Source organism: Phodopus roborovskii, unplaced genomic scaffold (assembly GCF_943737965.1).
Source record: "Phodopus roborovskii unplaced genomic scaffold, PHOROB, whole genome shotgun sequence".
Lineage (NCBI taxonomy): Eukaryota > Metazoa > Chordata > Mammalia > Rodentia > Cricetidae > Phodopus > Phodopus roborovskii.
This window is the reverse complement of record NW_026126407.1, coordinates 3,119,817-3,143,112: the sequence shown is the minus strand read 5'-3', so window position 1 is coordinate 3,143,112 and position 23,296 is coordinate 3,119,817. Positions and strand designations below refer to the sequence as shown.

The 23,296-nt window shown below is 50.5% G+C and overlaps 1 long non-coding RNA gene across 2 annotated transcripts; it reads left to right on the top strand.

Moving 5' to 3' along the window:
• Positions 1-1,375: 1,375 nt before the first annotated feature.
• Positions 1,376-19,188, top strand: LOC127218816 (uncharacterized). Of its 2 annotated transcripts, none has more exons than XR_007834241.1 (4): positions 1,376-1,530; positions 15,789-16,229; positions 17,447-17,615; positions 18,503-19,188. It is a non-coding gene; the product is annotated as an uncharacterized LOC127218816 (long non-coding RNA). The 2 variants fall into 2 exon arrangements; XR_007834240.1 differs by having other exon boundaries at positions 17,444-17,615.
• Positions 19,189-23,296: the final 4,108 nt, after the last annotated feature.

The window sequence follows — 23,296 nt, the reverse complement described above, 5'->3', positions numbered from 1 at the left end:
CTTGCCCTTTCATCCCCGCAGGACACTGGCTCCTCTAGCCTCCCGAATCTCGCAGATCCGAATGGTTTGTCAGAGGGCAATAATAAAAGGGAGGGGAACACGTCACCAGCCATGCCAGGGTATCCTCTTTTCTGCCCCTCTAATCCAGGGTCCGAAATAATGGGGATTACAGAAACCTGAAGCCTGCGCCGGTCCCCTTTAGGGCACAGAGCCTTCTGCCCTCAAGCGCTTCCAGAGTTGTTGCCCAGAGCACCTGTCATAACGGTACTTTGGTACCAGATACAGAGAAAGCACTCAGCCCCGCTACAGGATTTAAAGCAAGTTTTGGGTAGTGGGGGCAGGAAGGAGAAGATACGAAATTAGCCAATATCCTCAGCAGGACTGTCGCGTTATTTTAAGTTAAATAACTCCAAGCCTCCACCTGAAGATAGTTAGGGAACTCAATCTCGGGTGTTATTTGGCTTCTCTATGGACCCTGAAATCAACCGTCTACCGTCTAGTACTTGTTTTGGCAGAAGCCTACCGAGGGTCCACACCGGCCGCGGATAAACACACAATTAACCACTCACGAGCAGGCAGGCAGAGAGAGAGGAGACCGGGAACAGGTAGCAAGCAGGTCAGTTTTGGGAAATGTCCCTAACTGTATCTCACCCTTAAAGGAACCCAGTTTTCCAAGAGGTTCTCTCCCCGGGAACTACGCTGGGCACTTAAAATGTATCATCTCTTGGGTTTGCCACGAAGCCATCAAAGGCTCTGTCCCTGCTTAGGTTGCGGGTGGGGAGGCTGAGGCCCGCTGCAGGGCGCTGCGCCGAGGAGGGGGCGCAGCCGGAGAGCAAGGGCTGCCGGCAGGGGGCTCCCGGAGACGGTCTTCACGGGAGGAAGTGTCGGCAGCGGATCGGACCCGCCAGAGGAGGAAAAGGGAAAATTACTGGGGCTCAGAGGGGTAGGAAGGGCTGCGTGACTGGGTGGAAGGCACTCGAGACTGTCGAGTCGGGCGGCCAGCGTCCATGTCCTCGGCCCGGGGCGACTCTGGAGGGGGAGCCCCCCGCCCCACTCCCCGCAGAGTCTTCCCGCCTGGGCCGGGAGCGGGAGCAGGCATCTCGGCCGGGGGCGGCGCCGGCGAGGGGCGGGCGGAGGGCGGGCTGGGGCGGAGCGCGGTCCGCTGGGCTCGAGGAGGCTGTGCTGGGCGGGCGCTGGTCGTGTCGGTCCTCTGGGAGCCACGGAGCGCGCAGCCTTCCTGATGTGTCACCAGCACGTGGAGCCAGGTCCCGCCGAGAGAGCAAGCGAGAGGACCCCGCAACTTTCGAGGGGCCCTGCGCCAGCGCACATGTCCTTCCCGGCGCGGCGGGGGCCCCGCGGCGGTCCCCAGGACCGGGAGCAGGTCTAGAGAGGCCGCGGATCCTCGGCCCGGCGCGCACCGAGCTACGGGAACATCGGGGCGCGCGGGCCGGGCTGCGGCAGCCGTGCGGGAGGAAACGGCTTGAGTCCCTGGTGTCGCGGTTCGGTCCCGCCTCGCCGGGCTGAGCACAGGTAACCGGGCTGCGCGCAGCTGGGCCTCGCGGGCACGGCGTGCGGCCGCTGGGAAGTTTCTCGGCGTGCAGCCCTCGCGCACGGGTGGGTTATGGGGCCGGGGGCGCACGCCTCCCGCGCCCCCAGCACTGACTTTCGGGCCGCGTGCGCTGCGCGTCGTGTAACCCTTCGAGGGCTGGTTTCGGAGCCCGCAGACCGAGGCCGGGCGGGGCAGGTGGCTTATTTGCGGAACGTTCGCCGAGCCTCCGCGGTGCCAAGAACGAGTGGCGGGACTCAGCTCCGGGCAGCCCATCCGGGGCGCACGACACTCCGAACTCCAAGGTGGACGGGAGCTGAGAGCTGGGTCTTTGCGGGCAAGATGAGGGTGTCAGTTCAACTGGCCTACAAAGTCCCAGTCCTCGGTCCCCAGGACCGGCATTTTCTCCACGCTCCTCGCCGCCCGAGGCCGGCTCCTTCTTGGTCCTCGTGCGCTCCAGCTGGGCCGCCACCTCCCAGTCCACCAGGGTGGAAGGACTGGGGAGGCGCACGCCGCGGGGTGTCTGCGGGTTGGGGGAAGTCTGCTTCTGCAGGGAAAGCAACGCATTTGAAAGTGTGAGTCGGCGTCCTCTAGGCAGAGCTGGGACCTTGCTGAGGTGACTTGGGGTTGAGGGAGAAAGGGCTTTTTTTTTTCCCCTGGACCGGCCTGCATTGCTGTATGGCGCCAACCTTGAGTTTGGGGGTGGGGAAGATAGAGCCCGATTTCTAAACTTGCTCCTGGGGAAGCCGCCTGGATGCTGAATCCCTGTCTCAGTACTCCATGTCTTAAATACCGACTCTGTGGGCACATCTCTAACCAGTCTTTCGCCCACTTTAATGTAACCTAGTACTGACCACCATCAAGTTTTATGCTGAGGGAAAAAAAGTCCCTTAAGCTCTATTGCTCGTTTAAAAAAAAAACACACACAAACTCTCTCTCTCTCTCTCTCTCTCTCTCTCTCTCTCTCTCTCTCTCTCTCTCACACACACACACACACACACACACACACACACACGAAAAACCCTGAAATCTCGGGTTCCTGAACTTTAACTCCTTTTGTCTTTATGGTTGTGTGGCTGTCTGGGCAGCTTTGAAAAAACATTTAGGAGCGTGCCCTTAGGAGACTTGAATTCTGTATGAAGGGCAATTTGACCAAATAGGACACTGCTGGCCCCTCTTCCTGGCACTGGGAAACGAGAGAGATTTCTAGAAGCTTGGAGGCTGGGGAAGGAAGAAACCAGGTTGGCTCACCTCTTGGGCAGTTGTACAAAGACCATATAACAGGTATTTTCCCCCCACAGGCTTCCCACGCTTGTGGGCCACGTGAAAATAGTTCCTGTACAAATCAAACCTGGGCTGTTCCTCCCCCTGGCCTTAGGTGGCAGTGAGAACCGGAGAGGGAACCAGGTGTGGAAAGAAACCAAGACTGGGCTGGTGAGCCCCAGCAAGGATCATAGCCCGAGTTTTGTTCCTGTAAGCTTTGACCCACAGGTTCTAGTTGATGGAATGTGCTATTGCCTGAAGTATAGGAGTGTCTTAGCATCTTGACAAATTCCATTTTGAGAAGAATTGTTTAGGGAGTGGAACCGGTGGGCACTTCAACTGGAACCTTTGTTCCTAATTAAGAAAAACGCTCCCTTTGGGGGTGCTGAATCAGTCTGGAAAAAACACTGTTGAACCATTGCCTCTCCCCGGCATCGGTATCAAAAAGTAAATGAAGTGGAAATCTCCATAGTTTTTTTGTGGTCATAAAACATCCACAGAAGTGAGCTGGAGCCGTGGGATGCAGAAAACCTTGCCCAGCTGGCTGCTTTTTCACCCGCCTCAGAGGGGACAAACTTAGGAATGTAGGACATAAGTCATTGGGAATCAGAATGCCCCCAATGTCGGTAGCCTCCTGTTCCTCAGCAGGCCATGGCTGGCCAGGTGTTTGGGATTTTTAATGTAATTATTCGGTCTTTCATTTCTTTGGGGGGAAGTGTATTATTTGCTTTGTGGGGATGGGGGGAGAGGGGGGACTGGGGGAGGGGGGTGGGGAGTTGGGGTGTCCCCTTTACAAGATAAAAAGGTTGAGCTAGGCACTAGGCTGGGCTAGCCTGTCCTCCAACAGCTGATTTCTGCTTTGATTTAAACAAATGCATTTAGCAACAGTAAGTGTTTTAGTTGAAGGCTTTGCCACTCTGCTGGGTCTCCTGGTAGACTCCTCCCTCCTGGCCCCTGCACCACACCCTATTCCATCATTGGAAGATGGGTACCTCAAGGATTCTCTAAAGGAAGTGACTGGATGGCCAGGCTTGTTTGTGTTGGAACCTTCTTCAGGAAACAGCTAAATGCAAGGTGGAAAGCTGATGGGAGGGGGGGTTTTAGCCAGACCTCCAGGGAGACCCATGCTGGACTCAGGTATTGCTTGTGGAAGGAAACTTTCATTCCCTCAACTCTTAAGTAAATTGCAACTCTGTGAATAATTAACCTTACCCTTCTAGTTTTTTTTTTTAAATAAAATCCCAACTTATTAAAGATTAAAGATCAGTTTTTGCCTAGCAAGATAGGAATGATAAATATATTGGGAGAAGCTAGTCCTCTGGCCTCTACCTTTAAATCTCCTGGCAATTTGAAAGCTGTGTGTGTGTGTGTGTGTGTGTGTGTGTGTGTGTGTGTGTGTACAGGTGTTTTGTCTGCATGCCTGGTGCCCGAGGAGGCCAGAAGAGGGTGTAACTAGAGTTACAGATGGTCATGAGTGGCTTTGTGGGTGCTGGGAAGTTGCAGCCCATGCTCATAACTGCTAAGCCCCAGCTCCAGCTCTAGACATTTAATATTTAAAAATGCTTCCAGTGTTTTATTGTTGCCTCCTTGCTGGTCTCCTAGTTTCTTCCTGGGCTTTCTTCCCTGCCTTTGTCCAAAGTCAATCTGGCTGAATTTTCCAGGGTAGTGACATCCTACCCGACTCCTGCACCCCCTTTATCTAGCAACTGCTTGGCTCTCACTACTTCATGGGGTTGATTCCCCTCTCTGGCTGCTCTGCTTTTCTCTGGAAGGCTGGGAAATATTTGACTCCTTTCAAGACTTTCAAACTCCTAATCTGATAAGTCCCTGAAAGAAAGGCCACCCACTTACATGGGTGTGTTGGGTATATTGGGGCTCCATTTCTGATCTCTCTGTAGGCAAGGTGGCCTTGGCTAGATGGCTTGACTGTACCCCGATTTCTCCTTTGTGAGTCAGGGGTTATGAGTTTTACCTTCTGAGGGTGTGGTGAGGCTTATATTTTAAAATGTATGTAGTAGCTGGCACAACCTGGCAGATCCCGTATGATTAGTACACACACACACATACATACATACATACACACACACACACACACACACACACACACTGTGAGGTGGGGCATGTTCATGGTGGTGTGGCCATATCTGCACTTGTATTTTGAATCTCCCTGTTTATATCTGTTGATTGGGAAGGGTGCAGTGTGACTGAGACCTTAGGCTTCTGAGTCTGGCAGGTTCTCATAGTGACTGTTGTTTGCTGACACATGTGGCCTTGGGGAAGTTACTTGGTGTACTTAGGGAAGTACACCAGGAACAGTGGCTTCTTGATCAAAAGCTGGGGGGTAATATCTGGGAGCCCTTCCCTGCCTCAGACTTGGTCCTTTGTTTGCTTTTTGTTTAGCATATTTATTTATCTGTATATATATATTTGGATGTGCCTTCTACCATGTGGATCCCAGGGATCAAAATCAGAGATCATCAGGCTTGGCAGCAGAGGGCTCTTTCCAGCTCTCCTGGCTTTTTAGGGGTTACCTTCTATGTGCTGAGGACTGGACCGTCTGTGAGAAAGCTGGCCTCTCCACTCACTGCTCACACTGGCTTTTCTGCCAGCCCTGGGAGCATATGAGGGGAAGTGTGGCGGGAAGGGCCTCTCCCAGGATCTCACAGCTGGCCTTTGTGGCACAGCAGCCAGTTCCCTGGCCTTCAGGGTGTAGCTCCCAGGTTGGAGCCAGCAAGCCTGAGCTGCAGCACAGGAGGTGGGAGGTCTGAATTAGGCAGCACAGACCTCAGAGGAACCCTGGCTTGTCCATGTGGTCACTTTGCACTGTTCTGCATAGCAATCAACCAGCCATCTCTGACCCCAGCACAATTCATGAAAAGTGCCAGGAAAGACATCTCAATTTCTCTGGTGGCTCCAGGCTGGCTTGCTCACTGGTTCAATGGCAAGTTCAGCATACTCTATAGGGTAATAAATAGTTTGGCACACACACACACACACACACACACACTTTTGCCTCCCTGCTAGCCTCTTGAGTTTCTTCCTGGGCTTTCTTCCCTGCCTCTTTGTCCAAAGTTAAGCTGTCTGAATTCTCCAGGGTAGCGCGCGCGCGCGCACACACACACACACACACACACACACACACACACACGAGATAATCATCAGATGGGGGAAAATCAAAACTTCATGATCCTATACTTCCTTATGGCACAGTAATGTTTTTATTTAAAATTTCTAAGTCATTAACCATCATCTTCCAGGCGTCAGTGTCTCTAGTTGTCTTGACTGGCCCTGCGCAGAACAGACAGGCAGATGACTTCTCACCCACTGTGGGTGTGCCCTCCCTCCTTTTGGCATGTTCTGGGCAACTGGTGAATTTGGAAATCACTGTGCAGCCAGCCCCCTGTGTCGTGTCGGCTGCCCAGGGGGACAGGAGACGAAGGTGCCCTGTGGAACCAGCTGTCCTGTGATTTTGATTTCAGCACTGCCACCCTGGGGCCTGAAAGTGCCTGCTCTGCCCAGTGGGAAACTGGACTGACTACACTGTACTCCGTTGTGGATTCAGCCCTCCTGGGTGTCCTGGCTGGGAGGTGCCGATGCTGGGAGAGGACATAACAGAGAGGAGACGGGCTGTGTGTGGAAGAGCGGGAGGCGTGTAGGAGGGATTTGGAGATGTGTGGCTGTGAAATTTGGATCCCTCTAAGAAAGACTTTGTGGTGTATGCTCATGCAACCTGCTTCCTCTCACTGAATTTTTGCCCTGGGAGTGTGGGGTTCAAGGGCAAACACTGGCTTCTCCTTCTTAGAGGTTAAAATCCCAGTCTCGAAAGCTCATGCATAAGAAATAACCCTCCACAGCTGGCAGGATGGCTCAGTGGGCAAAAACACTGCTGAGTGCACAGAAATCTTGAGTTTTATTTCCCTGAATCCATGGTGGAAGGAGAGAACTGACTCCTGAGTGTTGTCCTTTGACTTCCATCTGTGTGCCGTGGCATGGAGATTATCTGCATTGCACACACACACACACCAATGATAATAGTTAATTTAAAAAAAACAACCCTTCGCCTTTTCCCTCCTGTCCCTGTGAAAACAACCATGTGTTGGTAGCATTTTGACTTCCAGAAGGCTGTCTGGGAAACTCACCCTTCTACTGAAGACAGGACTGACTTTAGGTTTGGAGGCTTGGTCATTGTAGACACTGGCTGGATTGGGCTGGTAATACTGCCTCAGGCATAGTTCCTGACTTCATCCAAGTTTGCTTTGTGGGCATTATGAAAAATGAACAGAAATGCCCATGGGAAATACCAGGCCCAAGGTGGAGGATAGGACATGGATACTATTCCCAAGTGTTTTAGGAGTTCACCCCTGGGCTTGTGGGGCCAATGAACAAACTCGAAGGAGGTCAAGACAGGACAACCTGAGGCTGGCAGGCCTGCTTTCTGACTTGATATCTGTAGAGAAAACTCTAGAAGAAAAGCCTTTGACAGAGAGGCTTACCTGAAACAGGGTTGGGGTGCCAAAAGTGCCATTTTTCCAGAGGAGTCCTGTGATGATTACTGGAGTCTGTTCAAGGGGACAGGTGGTAGGGGCCAGGGTGATGTCTGGCCCCTACACTCACCGTACTGTTGTGGGCTTTAGTACATGGAGGAGGTCAGTGGGAGGATGTGGGTGATGTCTGACCCCTTATACTGACCTTGCTGTGTGGGCTTTAGTATATAGAGGTAGGGACAGATTTATAGGAAGAAGATATGTCTTTGCTTTTGGAAGGTTTTGGTTTTGTTTGTTTGAGATGGGCTCTCACTGTGTAATCTTGGCTGGCCTGGAGCTTGCTATTGCTCTTTAAGTTTGAGAGCGATAGATACTTGGAACTATAGACTTAAGTATCAGCCGAATGTTAGAATCCAGTGTGCCTGGCCAGACCTCTCCACATCTGGGAGAAGCTATCACACCACTAGCTCCTACCTGGTTGGTGTGGTGGGTGAGCCCTCCCTTCTCAGAGCCCATGACCCACCCACCCACTCACCCACCTCCCCCTACTCTCTTCCTGAATCTGGTGGCGGCAAATGCTCATCTTTAGCCAGGTCTGAGGACGTGCATACGCACAGCCACACTAACCGTGGCCAGATTTTGAGTGTTGAAACATCTGGCAAAAGATCCTATTTCCGCAATACATCTTTTCCATAGAGGTAGGCTTAGCGAGGGGGCAGAGCTGGGATGCTAGGGAAAGGGGCTGGGGTCCTAACTTGGATGTGAGGGTGGGAGTGGAGCAGGGGTCAGCCTCTGAAAATAGAAGAAGCTAGAAAACTGGCCTCTTCTTGCCAGGCCCTGAGTGGGGGAGGGGCTGCTGCCAACCTCCCCTGGCATTCTCCGTTTGTCCTCTTGGTGGATTTTGTTGTAATTAGACAAGTTGTGACAAATATCCCATTGCTCTCTGGGCTGTGGACTTGTGAGGAGCCCTGCCTGGAAACCCAGTCTCATTCACTTGGAGCCATAATTAGGCAAGAGAACAGTTCATGGGCCTCTGATTCAATAAAGACTCTTTTATGATGTTGGTTTTTCCCAGAAAAATAATACCACTTTGCTCCATTTATTGCATTTGATGTGTAATCATATTAGAGGCAGGCAGCCCAGGGGACTGAAGTTACGTATGTGGAGGTTTTTTTCACTAAAGTCTGTTAGTGTCTTCAGAGAGAAACAGTGTCTCCGGAAAGGAAGAAAAAAATGACATGGAACATTGTTGACTTTCTTTGAGGATTTTCTCTCTTGTCATTCAAAAGATGTTTTCTCCCTTCAGGGTGAGAGGTGACCTAGGAATAAAACCCAGAAAGTGAAACTAGGGTGCCTGGCCCCGGGCACTGCCACGCTGAACCGGGCTGCCCCGTGTTGCTTTTACCCCAGCAGGGCTTGTAGTCCTCACGTTGCCTCTGCACTGTCCATATTTGCCCTCTGGGCAACACATGTGCTGGAGAGGGCCGGAGAAGGTGCCCTCGTCCTTTCTGTACTGCCCTAATGGATCGCTGAGCTGCAGGACCACTGAGCTGCAGGCTCCACTGTAGCAGGTGGCTGGGGCAGCTAGCCTTGACTAAATATAGCCTGGAGTTCGCCAGCAGCGATGGCTTTATCAGCAGGTGTGCCAGGCCTCAGCTGACACTAACAGGACATCTGTCCCAGGTGTTTGAAGAGCATGCTCTCCCGAGTGCAGACCCCCACCTCCACCCGCCCCACCCCTGCCCCTGCCATCTTGTCCCCAGAGCTGTTCTCATGTTTCCCAATCAGGGAGTAAAATTACTCCCACAGATCTGCCCAGTGCCAGGGTGAGGGGAAATCACCAATGGAATCAAGAACTTCTTTCCCAATTTGGGGTTTAGAAATCTCAGGCGATGAGGAAATTGCTGGTAGTCATTCGTAGGAGTAGTCTTAAGAAAGAGGGCATGACATTTCAGAATGCTGAAACTGGGTTGCATTAAACAGAAAATTCATTTAATTCCAGAGTGCTGGGTAAAGCCATCGCCCCACAGTCTCTACAGAGTAGAGAAGAGCTGTGCAGTTTCTAGGGGATGGTTGGTTTGTGTATAATGAGGTCTATTATAATAAATTCCCTTAATTTGGGCTCACAAATTGGATCAGCAGGTAAAGATGCCTGCTGCTAAGCCTGAGGACCCGAGTTCAATCTCCAGGACCTACATGGTGGAAGGAGAGAACGAACTCCTACAATTTGTCTTTGCCCTACAGGGGTATACGTGTGTGTGTGTGTGTGTATGACACACACACACATGCACACACACACACCAAATTAAAAAAAAGAGAAATTTTAATCTACTTTAAAATTATGTTTGGAAGTTTTACCTTAGGCTTTCTGGATGTTTTACACTTTTGAAAGAAGTCTGTTACATTTTGTGTTTTTACTATATTTTGTACCCCTCTCACCAAGGAGTATAATTAGAACATCTGAAATCAGATTATCCAATTAGCACATTTTTTTCCTAATTAGCTTCTAGGAAGTTGTGATGAGATATCATTTTAGATTTCCGAATGGAACTTTGGCCATAGGGAGGCTCTGAGGAGGTGCACAAGGGAAAACAAAAATGGGGACCCTAAAGTTAGAATTCCCACCTACTCCACTGCTTCTGATAAACCTAACCCATTGTGCCTGCCCCTCAGACTGCAGCAGTGACCAAAGGACAGTTTATTGTCGATGTCCACATAAACAGAGTAGGAGAAAATACTCATTCACAACCACTCCCTATTCCTGATAATACTAACTGCGATTTTCTCCACTTTTAGCAATGTTAGGAGCTGTCCTTTGGAGGGAAAAGATGTCTGGTGGTATGTAGTCGTTCAGTGTGTCCTTACTGAATATCTTGTAAGTTTGCTTTCTTGTGTCTACGTGCAGTGAAGTCCATTGGGCCAGGCGAGAGTGCTGCCCAACCAAGGCCACCAACATGAGAGACACAGTGCCTGCACTTTTAACTGTTGCAGGCCCACACCCTGTCTCCCAAGTTCTGAACTCCACAGAACTTTGAAAACCCAAGTTGCAGCTTTTGTAACTAAATCTTTGGGAAAACTTGACCTAAACCGACCTCAGACTAATAGTCTATATTTATCATGGGTGTATGAATATTCACAAGTCTCACTGCAGAGGTATTAAACACGTTTGATTACAGTTGCTGTCCCACTGGGGTATTGCATAATGTGTGGCTTAGGCGTCATGTTCCATTTGAAAACCTGGAAGGTTCACAAGCAAGCACATCTGGCCTGGGGTAAGAGAGCTGGGTATAAGGCTTTGTGGCTCTCATAGTGTCCACCTAATTAAGGTGACAACAGCGATGTGCCCAGAGCTGGGGCAGAGAAAGTCTGGCTTTCTAGGGTTCATTTCTGGTTATAGGAGGAGCCAGCCAGCCCGCACTGGAATAACTACACTTCTTCCAGTGTCAATGGCTGTGCTGTGCTGTGCTGTGCTGTGCTGTGCTGTGCTGTGCTGTGCTGTGCTGTGCTGTGCTGTGCTGTATGGCTCTTCCAGCTGCTTCGTCACAGGCCTTGAGAGCAAACTCTGCATGCAGGCTTCACTTACGTGTCTTCCGTGTTTAGCTCAGCGTGTGGTGCATGTGAACAACTGTGGCTCAGGAACAAGCAGAAGCATTTTTGTTTTGTTTCTTAGAAGTTCAAATTACAAATATTTTATGCCATGAGGGCCATCCATGTCTTATAACTAAGAACGTCTCTGCCTTAACAATTGGTTCAACTTATGATTTCTGAACCTTACAAAATGTGTGGGAATAATATACTTACTATGTGTCCATCTGTCTCTCTCATCCAACTTAGAGCACTATATATGATAATGTAGGTAGGTCTGGACCACCAAGCTCCATCACTCTGCCCTTAGAAGTTTCTCCTCTTTTCAAATATTTTTTTCATATGTACATGTTAGTGCCTGATGTGTGCCATGTGTGTACCTGTGCCCACAGAGTAAAAGAAGGGCACATTGGATCCCCTGGAGCTGAAGTTGTGAGCTGCCACGTGGGTGCCAGGAAAACCAAACCTCTAAGAGCATCAAGTGCTTTTAACTGCTGAGCCATCTCTCCAGCCCCACCCCTAGACTTTAGACCTTTTCCTGGGCTGACAAGGTGCAGTATGATTCTCTGTCACAATGTTGGACAGTGGCTGTGAGCTGCAGCTTCCAGCTAGCTCCATAGTCTCAAAGTGGAAACAGCCCATCTTCTGCAGTGTGCCGCTGCAAAGTGAGTGTATCTAGTGGGTTACGTATGGCATACACATTTCATCCTATGATGCCCTCTGCTTCTGCTAGGTGATGACATGAGCCCATGAAAGTTGAGGGACGTCTCTAGTCTGTTGTTAATACAACCTAACAGCAGCCGTAGAAAATACATCAGTGAATGAGCACTTTCTAGAAACAGATGGCTCAGTAGGCAAAGCCCTTTCATGCTGTCTGGATTCTCAGGTAACCCATGTAAAAGCTTGACAGAGTTTTAATGCACTAACTGGTCTGGAAACGTGAGTGACCTGCTCTGGGCTTGGGAGCAGATATATGTATTTATACGGAAAGTACATCTAGGCCCAGTTCCAGCTGTGCTGGGGGTGGGGAGGACCTGGGTCTCCACCTTCTAGGAGCTGAGCTGTGTTACAGGCATCAGCACAGGCCAGACAGCGCCTCTGCTGCTGGGGGAGCTAAGGAGGAGCCAAGGCTCTGAAAGTGTTCTTACCAAAAGAATTTCTGGCAGAGAGCGATTGGTTATTGTAAAGCCAGCAGCTCTGATGGATGGTTTTTAGATCCCCTGGCTTGTTCATCAGAGGCCAGAAAGGCCAAGAAGGCTTTTCACTGCAGCCCAGGATGAAATCCAGCAGCACCTCTGACCCCTACCCCCTCCACAGCCTGCTGGCCTGGAACTGACTCATTAGGGTAATTGGAAGGAAGACCAAACCCTGCAGGCAACTGGCCCCTGACCTGTAAACCTGGCCTCTATAGGGCCAGCCTTGCCCCAGTGGCTTCTCTCTGTAGGACAGGTTTCTCCCATTACTCCTTGGGCCTGGCATCCTCTCCCTGGACCACTTTCTAGCCAGGGAGGGGCTGGTACATAGCTTTCCTTCTACATCGAATTCCAAACAAGGGCTGATATCTACTTGGCTTTTCTTTCCCTTCTATCATGGTTTTGTGGGTGACTGGCCGTTTTAGGGATTCTGTTTGATGGGAACTTTTCCTTCTAGCTCCCTGGTAAGCCTTGGTTTGGTGGTGGGCCATCAGCCTCAGAAGAACGGCATGGCCCTGCACAGAGTAAGGACTCTGGGAAGGCTAGTGGCAATGGGTTGGGTGGTCACTGTTTAGTAGTGGGAAAACCAGGCCTAGAAGTGTCACTTAGGATAGCAGGGAAGTGTGTTCCTCTGACCACTGCCAGGAGTCAGATCCTGCCTTAGTTTTGAGCAACTGTACTAGAATGGTAAGGAATCCCAGGGATTGCAGGGAGGGGCAACTATTGCCAACGAGAATTGCAGGCATCCTCATGAGATAATGACAAAGGTGCTTCTGGAACCATTTTTAGATGGGGTGGACCAACAGGCGAGGAGACATAGTGTTACACAGTGTGATTGATGTGCGTTGAGGCAGCAGAGCAGAAATATATTCTAGCCCCGGGTGGGGCTGAGGTCAAGAAAGGTTACCAAAAAAGGTGAGCTAAGCCTTGAAGCACAGAGCAGGGAGGATGGCGATGAGGGCGCAATTCTAAACTTTTCACGCAAATGTCTTTTTGGTGGGAGGGGTCCTCCAGACAACCTACGAGAGGGACAGACCCAAGTCTCACAACTCAGACCATAGAAGTATGTGGTTAGTAGGTGAGGTAACAAGTGGCCCAGGCAGGCTGCAGGAGCTGTGGAGATGGGCTTCTTAGTGGACAAAACATGGCGTGGTCACGGTCAGAGGTGTAGATGACTTCAGTCCTAGTGTTTGGGGACCATTTGGGGTTTCTGATTTACTAGTGGAGTGTGTGGCTGTGACCTTGGTCAGGGCAGGAGGCACTTCTGAGCAGGGGTTAGGTACAGTTAGGCAAGACAGGAGTTGGGCTTGCTTCTCTCTGAGCAGGGAGGGACCTGGAGCATGGGAAGAAGGTATAGTGTCAGTGCTGGGGCACAGTAGGGCACACCTGACCCCATCCCCAGTCCTCACAGTGGGCAAGAATTCTCACAGTTCCACCCAGCGTTGGCATAGAGTGGAGTGTCCTCGTTGAGCCTGCCACTCACTTTGTTTATTTGACATACAGAAAAAGATAGCCACACACTGAGGAAGGTGTGGCTCCACGGAACTTAACAGGACGAGGTAGACTCCCAGTAGCCAGTGGGTGGATTCTAGCCTTGGTGGGAACCTGGGTAGAATGGCCTGGCACAGAAATAAAGACTAGGCTCTGTGGAGTGGGGTCTGTTTGGGCCTTCCAGGTTTACAGCCTTGTCTGGGAATTAACCCTCTATTGCCAGGTGGCTCACCCAGACCTGACACAGGAGAAACACCCTGTTAAAGAGCATCCTAAATAAGACCCAGTTTCTGGCAGATTTTAAAACTTGGTTTTATGATGTGTATGGCGAGGGAGAGTGCATGTGCACACGCACACGCTTGCAGAGGAACAGTTTCCAGGGATGTGTTCGCTCCTTCCACCGTGGGTTCTGGGCACTGAATGTAGGTCACCAGACTTGTGCTCCACGTAGTTTACCTGCCGAGCCGTCTCACTGGCCCTGAAAGGTGTTTTGGTTTTGGTTTTCCTACAAGGGAAGAAAAAAAAAGTTACTGCCTTTTTCTTTCTGCCAGTTTTCAAAGCCTGCAATTCCCCTGCTGAGTTAGTTTGATGGTTTGAACCTAAAAAACGTGTGGGACGTTCCAGAAGTCTGTCTTTGCCCCGCTGTTTTGGTAGGAAGGCATAGGGTAGATCCACCTTCACACACACAGACCCACCTGAAGCTCTGGACTGTGTAAAGGTAGGGCAGGGTGCAGCAGAGAAGCCAGAGGGCTAGCCTGCACCACGCCTCTCCCTACCCCCCCTCCACCGTCTCAAGTCACACAACATGGACAATGTGTGATTGGTTGCATGTCTTCACTAGCAGGCCTGAGTTCGGTGACAAGGTTACCTTGTCTCCTTTTTAGATGCTGTGTGTTTGTGCAGGTATGCATGCCTGGTGGCAAGGAGGATCCCTCTGAGCTGGAGTTACAGGTGCCTGTGGGACATCTGACTTGTCACATGAATGCTGGGCTCTGAACTCTAGTCCTCATGATTGCACAGCAAGTGTCTGTTAACCACTGGCTCATTTCTCCAGCCCCTGGTTTGGGGGTTTGATTTTTAAGACGGTCTCATTTTAAGACGGTCAGCCAAGGCTGACCTTGAACTCTGGCTATATCTGCACCACCTTGCCTGGCTTGCTGTCATCTTTGGTACCCTCAGTCAGAGCTGTTAGAAAAGCAGGGCAGAGCCCAGCTGCCATTCCTCAGTCTCACACCTGTATATTCTTCCGAATAGGCTAGAGGCCCCGCTTCCTCAGCCATATCAGACCTGAGGCCCTCACTTGACTATTGAGACCCAGTTACAACAGAGTGGATCCATCTCCTCCCACTTCGAGAGGTCACATCCCTTAGTTCAAATCCATGGATCCCTGTGGCAGGGTTCAGCACCTGGGTTCTGGATTGATTGACTGGGGGACAGTGGGCTAGGGTTGGGTAAGGGATCAGTGTGTCTACCTCCTCTCCTCACCTGGGCCAGCTGGATGACCTACCTACCGACCGACCACCTTACTTGGCACATGTTCAAGGACAGCAAGAAAAATGAGGGACTTTCAGGGGCAGCTGTGTTTTCTGACTCAGTCATAATGCCCCTAAAAATCCTTATTGTTCTTGCAGTGTGCATCTGGCAGCTGTGGAGGCCAACCCAGCCCTCGCCCACCTGGCCCTGCGGGGCTGGAAGGAACTTCTGTTGTCACATTGGAACGTACCCTCTCCCCCAAATGAGGGATGGGCACATGCTGGTTGTCGAGACAGTTAATATGGTTTACACATTAATTCCAATACATGTTCACTTTTTTTTTGCGTGGGGGGGCATTCCTGGGTCTCCCTGTTTGATATGAAGTAAAGATTGTTGGGGAAAGGGGTCGTTTTACAGGATCCACCCCCCTCTCCCATTTCCTGAGAAGTGGGGCAGGTATCTAGGCAGAAACTTTTCTTTTTAAGCATCAATGAAGAGACTCAGAGCCAGTGGCTATGTTGATCTGGGCATTTCCCCTCTGCTGTGACCCCAGAACTTGCTTACTTCGAAGTAGACATTCTCTACCCCCGTTACCACAGAGACCATCTCCATGGTGACCGATGCCTCTATATTTTCCAGCCTCACCCTACATATATTTTACTCAGGGTCTGTGGGTGTGGGTAGGGGAGTGTAACACAGTATGTGTGCCTTCTATAATCCATTTCATTTATTTTATTTTTTTTTTTGAAACAGGGTCTCATGTAGCCAAGATTGGCCTTGAACTCCTGAGCCTTCTGCTTCTGCCGCCCAAGTACTGAGACTGTAAATGCTCAATTACTGCTACCCTGGGCCTTTCCAACAGGAGCCATTTTCCCTAACACTACCGTGCCACAGAGATGTTACTCAAAGTAGCAGTGTTGTGTGCTAGCTGAGGTGGCTTGTCCTCGGGGGACAGATGATTGAGCAATAGATATCACAGGGCCTGTTACAGAAAGTCACCCATTATCTCAAGGACCTCACGTCAGCAGGGGACAGTCGGCTTCAGGTCCCCAGGAGCCAGCTTGGAAGTAATCATCGACAGAATGGTGTTGGTGCTTGGAGGATGCTAGACCACTCTTGACTGTCCTGCCGGCCCTGGGTGTGTGGGCTCTGTGTCCCCACATCTGCTAGAGAGTGCTGGCATCTCACCACCAGGTAAGGGACAGACAGGATTTACTCTTGCAGGTGGAAGAAGAGGGAGGCTTTGGTGGACTGAGACTCTCACACTTGGGATGACCAGGGTGACGGCTGTTCCATCAGCGCTAGCAGCTTTGCTGACTCTTGCTAACTTCAGTCACCACCTCCCCTGGAGCCTCTCGGTCCGTGCTAGTCCCTGCCCATGGCTCTTACTCTTTGCCAAAGCATTTGCAACGGGACAGTAAAGATCTTGTCCCAAGTTCCATCTTAACACCACTCACCTGTGATCTCGGGGCAGAGACAGTTCTGAGGGACTGGCCAGCCACCCAGTCTATCCAAATCGAGGCTCAGTGAGAGACCCTGTCAAAGAAAAAGATGTAGAGGGTTGAGGAACGTACGTTGAGGGGGACCTCTGGCCTCCACACACGTGAGCACAAACACATGCTCACACAGACAATACTACATCAGGTATTTTTTTCAGGACAGGGTCTCACTCTGTAGACCAGGCTGGCCTCCGACTCAGAGGTCCACCTGCCTCTGCCTCCCAAGTGCTATCGAACATGCATCAAAGGGAAGGATGAATTGTCTTTTGTGAGCCATGCCTTCTTCACACAGTTGCTCTGGCCCCACCCCATTTACAGGATGGGAAGGTACCATGGTGCACATATGGTGGCCAGTGCTTTTACTTCTGGAGCCATCTTGCTGGTGCCTTTTAAAAATGTATTACTGTGTCCTCTTTTTGCCTTCATATGGGCTTCTGGGATTGATATTAGGTTTGTCAGCATTACAGGGCAAGCACCTTTGAGCCAGAAGGGAACGTTTTATGGGAGCAAGGCCTCTCACCCATTGAGCCACAGGCCTGTGCCTTCAGGAGCCTAGATTTTTCTTTTTCTTTTTTCCAAGGAGGATATGGACATGCCTGGTCACTGCTGCCTTCCAGCCAGGAACTCAGAGATTTTGCAATCTTGCTGGAGGGAGGCTGAGGTGAGGTCCTCCATGAGGATGTCGACTGACAGCTCTGTCAGGCTTTTTGACTCTTGAATCACTTAAGGCAATGGTTCTCAACCTTCATGCTGCAACCCTTTAAATACAGTTCCTCATAATGTGATAACTATAAATACATGGGGTATCTGTTGATGTAAACTGGACCAAGAAGAACCCAGGATGGGCGCCTTGGCTTCTTGTTGGCTTTTTCTTGCATGCCTTTGTGTTCTGTTTTGTGTTCTGTTTAGCAGCCAGGAGGAACTATCAGGCTATAAACCCAATAGAGGTGATGGAAGACTTTCCCTCCATCTCTGCCTGGGACCACTGGCATCTGGCAGGCGAAAGTGTTCAGGATACTTACTAAGGACACAACAAGGACATGGCAGAACCAGGATTCCTATCTGAAGTTCTGACTCCAAGGTCAGTGACATTTCTAATGATAGTGGTGGTATTCATCATTAATATATAAGAAACCGAGTACTTTAAGGTGTAGCTTTGACATCTTACTGGGTAACAGTGGTAAGACCTCTCTCTGCCTACTGCTTCCCTGCTTAGGGACAACCAGGAAGGAACTGGCCATGCTTGGGGCTGGTGTAGAGGGAAAGCCCCTGCTGCTGGGGTGTCATGGGCTTTGGCACACTGTCCCTCCTTCACTTCCAAGGCAACTGCAGAAGCATAGGACTAGCTGAGTTGGCCGTCTGGAGTACAGTGAGCTGACCATGGTGCATTGTTAGCTCCAGGAAGTGGTTAGCTGTTTTCCAGCAGGTCTGCAGAGCCGGACAGCCAGCATGCCTTGGAATTGGCGGATGGGAGTCGAGAACACCGCTTTCCTGGAGCCCCTGGGCTCTGGGCCAGGCCCTCAGGCTTCCTTTAGAAGGGGGCCCCGGTTGAGCGAGTGAGCCATGCTTGCCCAGCTTGGCACAGGCCTTCTCCGCTTCTCAGTCTACCTCATGCCTTTCTCTCTGCAGCAGCGTACACACAAGCCTGCTTTGCAGAGGGCAGGAGGGCTGTGCACACCATCTCGGCCAGCACCTCAGTAGAGGAATGCATAGCACGGACTGTAGCCTGGGTAGTGGAGCTAAGAGGAAAGCCCTTAGCTGCCTTGTCAGACCTGGGTCACAGAACCCTGCCACCGTGGAACTAAGAGCTCTGAGCACAGGTCCTGGGATCTGATGAAGGGCAACCTTGGGAAGGCTTGCGTCCTTGCTGGGCCTGTTGCCCATTTGGTAGCTGTAAGAGTGTTCTGTAGACTCTATTTTGCATATATATAGAGCTGACACTGTTGCTGCCTGCCTTTTCCTCTCCAGGAGAACACTTGAGCTGGGAACTTTGGTCCCTTGGAGGAGGGTAGTTGCATTGCCTGACACTGAGGTGACATTTGGGTCTCCACCTGATGGCTGGTGTCTTCTGCCATTGATCCTGCAAGATGATCTTTCTGGACAGTTCTTCTCTGGCCTCTGGCCCTGGCTGAACCCGGGGCCGGTAGCTCTGGATTGAGCTGTAGTCCTTGCCTCTGCCCTGGATTCCCTGAGGTTTGGGTCACCAAAGCCCAGCACATAAAAAGGTATCCTTCCCCTGGGAGTTTCAAGTTCCCGCAGCTGCAGGCCTGCCTTAGGCCGTGACTTCTGTACATCTCTCCCTTGGCCTGTCAGATGTCTTGGGGTCAGACACCCAGTAGCTTTCTGGTTTACCTGACTACTGGAGAAGCAATATTCCCCTGTCACTTTTTTTTTTTTGGTCCTGGAGTTTGGACTCAGGGCTTTAAACATACTAGGCAAGTGCTCTCTACCACTGATGTATATGCCCAGGCCTTTTATGATTGAGACAAAATCTTGCTTATGTGGTCCAGCTTGGGCTTAAACTGTAATCCTTTAGCCTCCATCTCCAGCATTATAGCATTATAGCTGTGTACCACCCTGCCCACATGGCTTTCCTGTTTTGACTCCTGTGTCAGGAAAACAACCCTGGGTGAAAGTAGGGTCCATTCCTGTTGGCTTGGCCATTGCAAGAGTTGTCTAGACAGGAATGGTTAATAGCACAGTACACTGGATAGGTAGCTGTCAGTTTTTCATAGACCTTGTTTCTGTTGATATATTGTTCTTCAAAGGTTACCCTTTAATCTATGTCACCAGGGTTCAGGTAGGGACAGCCACACCCCCTGGCTTTAGAAGAAGGCATGTGTTCCAGGCCTGAGCAAAGACTGCTGAGTTCTCCTTCACACCCCCATGGGACTTCAGCTGCATCTTTCATGGGAGTTGACAAGATGTCAGCTTGGATCGCTGGTGGCCAACTTATGCAGCTGAGGATGAAGTTATGCTGTGTGGACTTGTTCCTTGTTACCCAACAAGCCCCTGGATCGAGCCATGCCTGAAGCCAACACTCAGACTAACCTGATTATATGAGCCAATTTTTGTTTTTTTTCTAAAACCCATCTTGGATTTGTGTTACAGAATGGCTCCTAGTACAGGCAATGGTTTTCTGTTTTTCTCAGAACAGCATTGTTGAGATGTTCTTTCTATACATGCAACAAAATTCACCAGTTTTAAGTGTATAATTCCTAGTCTTTTTCTGGCACACCTTGTAACCATCACCATCAGATTGGAATCTTACTTACCTGCCATGAAAAACTCCATCCATCCCCTTGATGGTCAGTCTTTTCTGGGTGGTCACATGGTACATATTAGGCATCTAGTTCAGTGTGTTTTCATGATTCATTCCTCCACGTACTAGGGTCCATCTACTCCATTGTAGGTCAGGCAGCATCACACCCTGTGGGGTACACCACCATTTGTTTATCCATCTGGTATACAATGGCTGATTTTCATTGATATGAATAAAGCTGTTTTGCATGTTCAGATCTCATGTCTTGGGTGTATGTTTGCATGTGGACAGCAGCTTCATTCTCCAGTTGAGGAAATGGGTTTGTGAAGGTAGAAATACTTGTCCCAGGTCACACAACTGGTGCAGGAAACCCAGGGAGAGATGGCGATAACATTTGAAGGGCTATGTGTTGAGTATGGCTAGTAAAGGGGTTCAGGACCACATTGAGAAGCAGCTCACTGGCTCTGGTGCCCAACCACATGGCTGCCAGGAGGAACTGCCAGATGAGCCGGAGCCCAATTTTCACCTGTCACTGGGAAGCTCAGTGGGATTCATATTCTCACTGTGAATCCCAGGTCCTAAGGGATGGGAGGTGAACTCTGACTGGATGGATATCCAGAGCCAGAATAGCTTCCCTCCACGAGGATTCACAGAGCTCCATCCAAACTACCCCCCCCCCACACACACACATACACATTGCCACTCCACTCTGAGCCACAGGGAAAGACTGGTGCCGCTGTTATTCCAGCCACAGACAAGAAACCCTTTTTCTTTTGGCCAACACCAACAGCCCACAGGTTCCTCCTGCACATCTAGAGGTCAGGCTGGCCATTCCAGCTGTGACCCTCTCATCGATGTCACAGCCACAACCCTCTTCTGGTTTCTGCCTAGCTAATCCCTTGGCGTGAAGGAGGCTGCCCCCGCCCCCATCTGTGAACTCACTTGGGCGTCTCCTGTGATGTTGTGGCACTGTGTCCAACAGCGCCAAAAGTAAGGATCTTTCCAGGGTTGTTTGAGACGGGGCCTTCTCACTGTGTATCTCTGGTTGGTCTGGAACTCACTATGTAGACCAGCCTAGCTTTGAACTCACAGAGATCCTCTTGCCTTTGCCCCTGAGTGCTGGGTTTAAAGACATTCACCATCAGGCCCCATTGACCTTCCAGTTTTGTGAGTTTGTCTTTACTTGAGCGAGCTTGCCTCTGGGAAAGGCCTGGTTAATGACTCTGGTGCCCTGTGGCATCACATGTAGAGACCCATAGGCAAGCCCCATGGCCAGCCTACTTTGTTCTACATCTCACATGTGCATGCTCCAGCTCTGGAGGGAGGGACTGCAAGAGAAACTGAGGCACAGATGTGTGATACATATCTGTTGCCTCAGAAACCCTCAGTTCCAGCTGTCCATCAAGTCCTTGGCTGTTTGTTCTGGTGTGGCCAAGGACCCTGTGGGGAACCCACAGAATCTTGAATCTGGAATCTCGTAACTGAAGGAGACCTGCTGTTCTGAGTCTGACCCCATTAGGCCTAAGCAGCCCAGGATGTGGAAGGGCTCCCAGAAGGTGACCCAAAGGGGCCCCAGCACAGGTACGACTGACCTTGTGAAGAGTTACTTGTAGCGGATGAACTTTGAGCAATGGAAGACTTTGAGCAATGGAGGGTAGCCTTGGTGTTCGCTCTGTTGCGAAAGCCTCGGGTTTCCAGGAAACCCAGGTGGCCTGGCAATGCCATGCTGGTCCAACAGAGGATGGGTGTAAAGGAAGACGAGTCAATGAGTGACCCTCTGTGGAAGATGTGTGGCTGGTGTGAGGTGGAGAGTGGCTTCTGGAAGTCTGGTGATGAACTGATCTCATGATATTGTCGTGAAAGTTTCTACCTAAGGCCTCATCTGTTCATATATTCAGTTTTACAATTCTCTAGTCACGTGTCCGCTCTCTGAGGCACCAGGCCTTGGCCTGCCTTCAAGGCAATTGTGATTTAGCAGTGAGGGGACTGACACTTTTATTTCAGTCAGGTGATTTTAGGTGTTTGGATAACTGGTACCCTTCTACAGGCCTGATAATGAAGCTTGGTCCTAAGCAAGCTGGAGTGAGTGCAGCTCATCTATGGCAGAATGTCAGTGGGTGGGCCCTGCTGGGCCCTGGGACTCAGGGGAATAGCAACTGTGTGGCAGGCTCTGTACTTAGCTTGTACTTGGGAATTTCTGTCACATCTCACTTATGGGGAAATAGGCCCAGAGGGGTAAATCCTCTTCCTGAACAGAGAGCGGATTTGAATCTGCCACTATGTAGTATTTGGGGGCCTGGAGCAGAGAGGGGACCTGGAGATTGTTGAGCTGTCTCAGGTGACATACTCTCATCTACAGACTCCCACAGAACTATGTGAATGCCCTCCGAGTCTCCCCACATCCTCCCTGGAACACAGTGATTCGCGTCCCCAGCTGAATATCGCCTTCACCCGCAGTCACAGCTCCATGTTGCCTCCATCTACACCTCTACATCTAACACACTTTGCATTTGGTACTAAGGATGCGCCAGTGCTCAAGTCTTAGTACTAAGAGCATCTCCTTCCATCCCTGCAGCATCTATTCTCTCCTTCCAGTGGTAGAACTGCGTGTGTGTGTGTGTGTGTGTGTGTGTGTGTGTGTGTGTGTGCGCGCGCGCGCACACACACGCACTCGTGCTCAGGCATGCCTGCTTGGGGTTGAACCCAGGGCCTTGCATGTGTTAGGCAAGCACCAAGTTACCCCTTAGCCCTTAAATCTGTTTGAAGATAAGGTCTTACTTGCCCAAGCCTACCTTGACCTTATTCCAAAACTCAGGCAGACTTTGAACTTGTGATCTCCTGCCTCAGCCATCTGAATAGTTAAGGTAATACTGTACCACCAGTAATCTGTTGTTACTGTTCAGGAGGGACTTGCTACAGTAACACATGTGGAGGTCAGAGAGTAACCTTAGGAAGTCGGTTTTCCCCTCCCACCTTTGCATAGATTCTGGGATTAAAATCAGGTCACTAGGCTCTCATGGCAAGCATCCTCGTTGCTGAGCCATCTTATAGGCCCACAAACTGTTTACTCTTCTCTGGTCCTAGAATATTTTAACCTTCCTGAAAACTAAATGGTCAATGATCTTACTGAAGCCAATCCTAGTCTAGCCTACCTTGGTTGGTTCAAGGACTGGACATGATCCAAACAATATCCCAAATCTTTGTGAATCATAAGCTGTACGTGCCAGATTCCAGCTACAGAGAGCCACGTGATAGAGCTGGAGAAAATGAGAACCTGAGGCTACTGGCTGAGACCAGCCCCTCTCCCTAGTGCTGGCTAGTTAGTCAACTTGACACAGGCTAGAGACATTTGAGGGATGGGAGCCTCAAGTGAGAAAAAGCCTCCAGAAGATAGGGCTGTAGAGCATTCTCCTAATTAATGATTAATATGGGAGGTCCAGCCTATGGGGCTACCCATGGGCTGGTGGTCCTGGGATTCTATAAGAAAGCAGGCTGAGCAA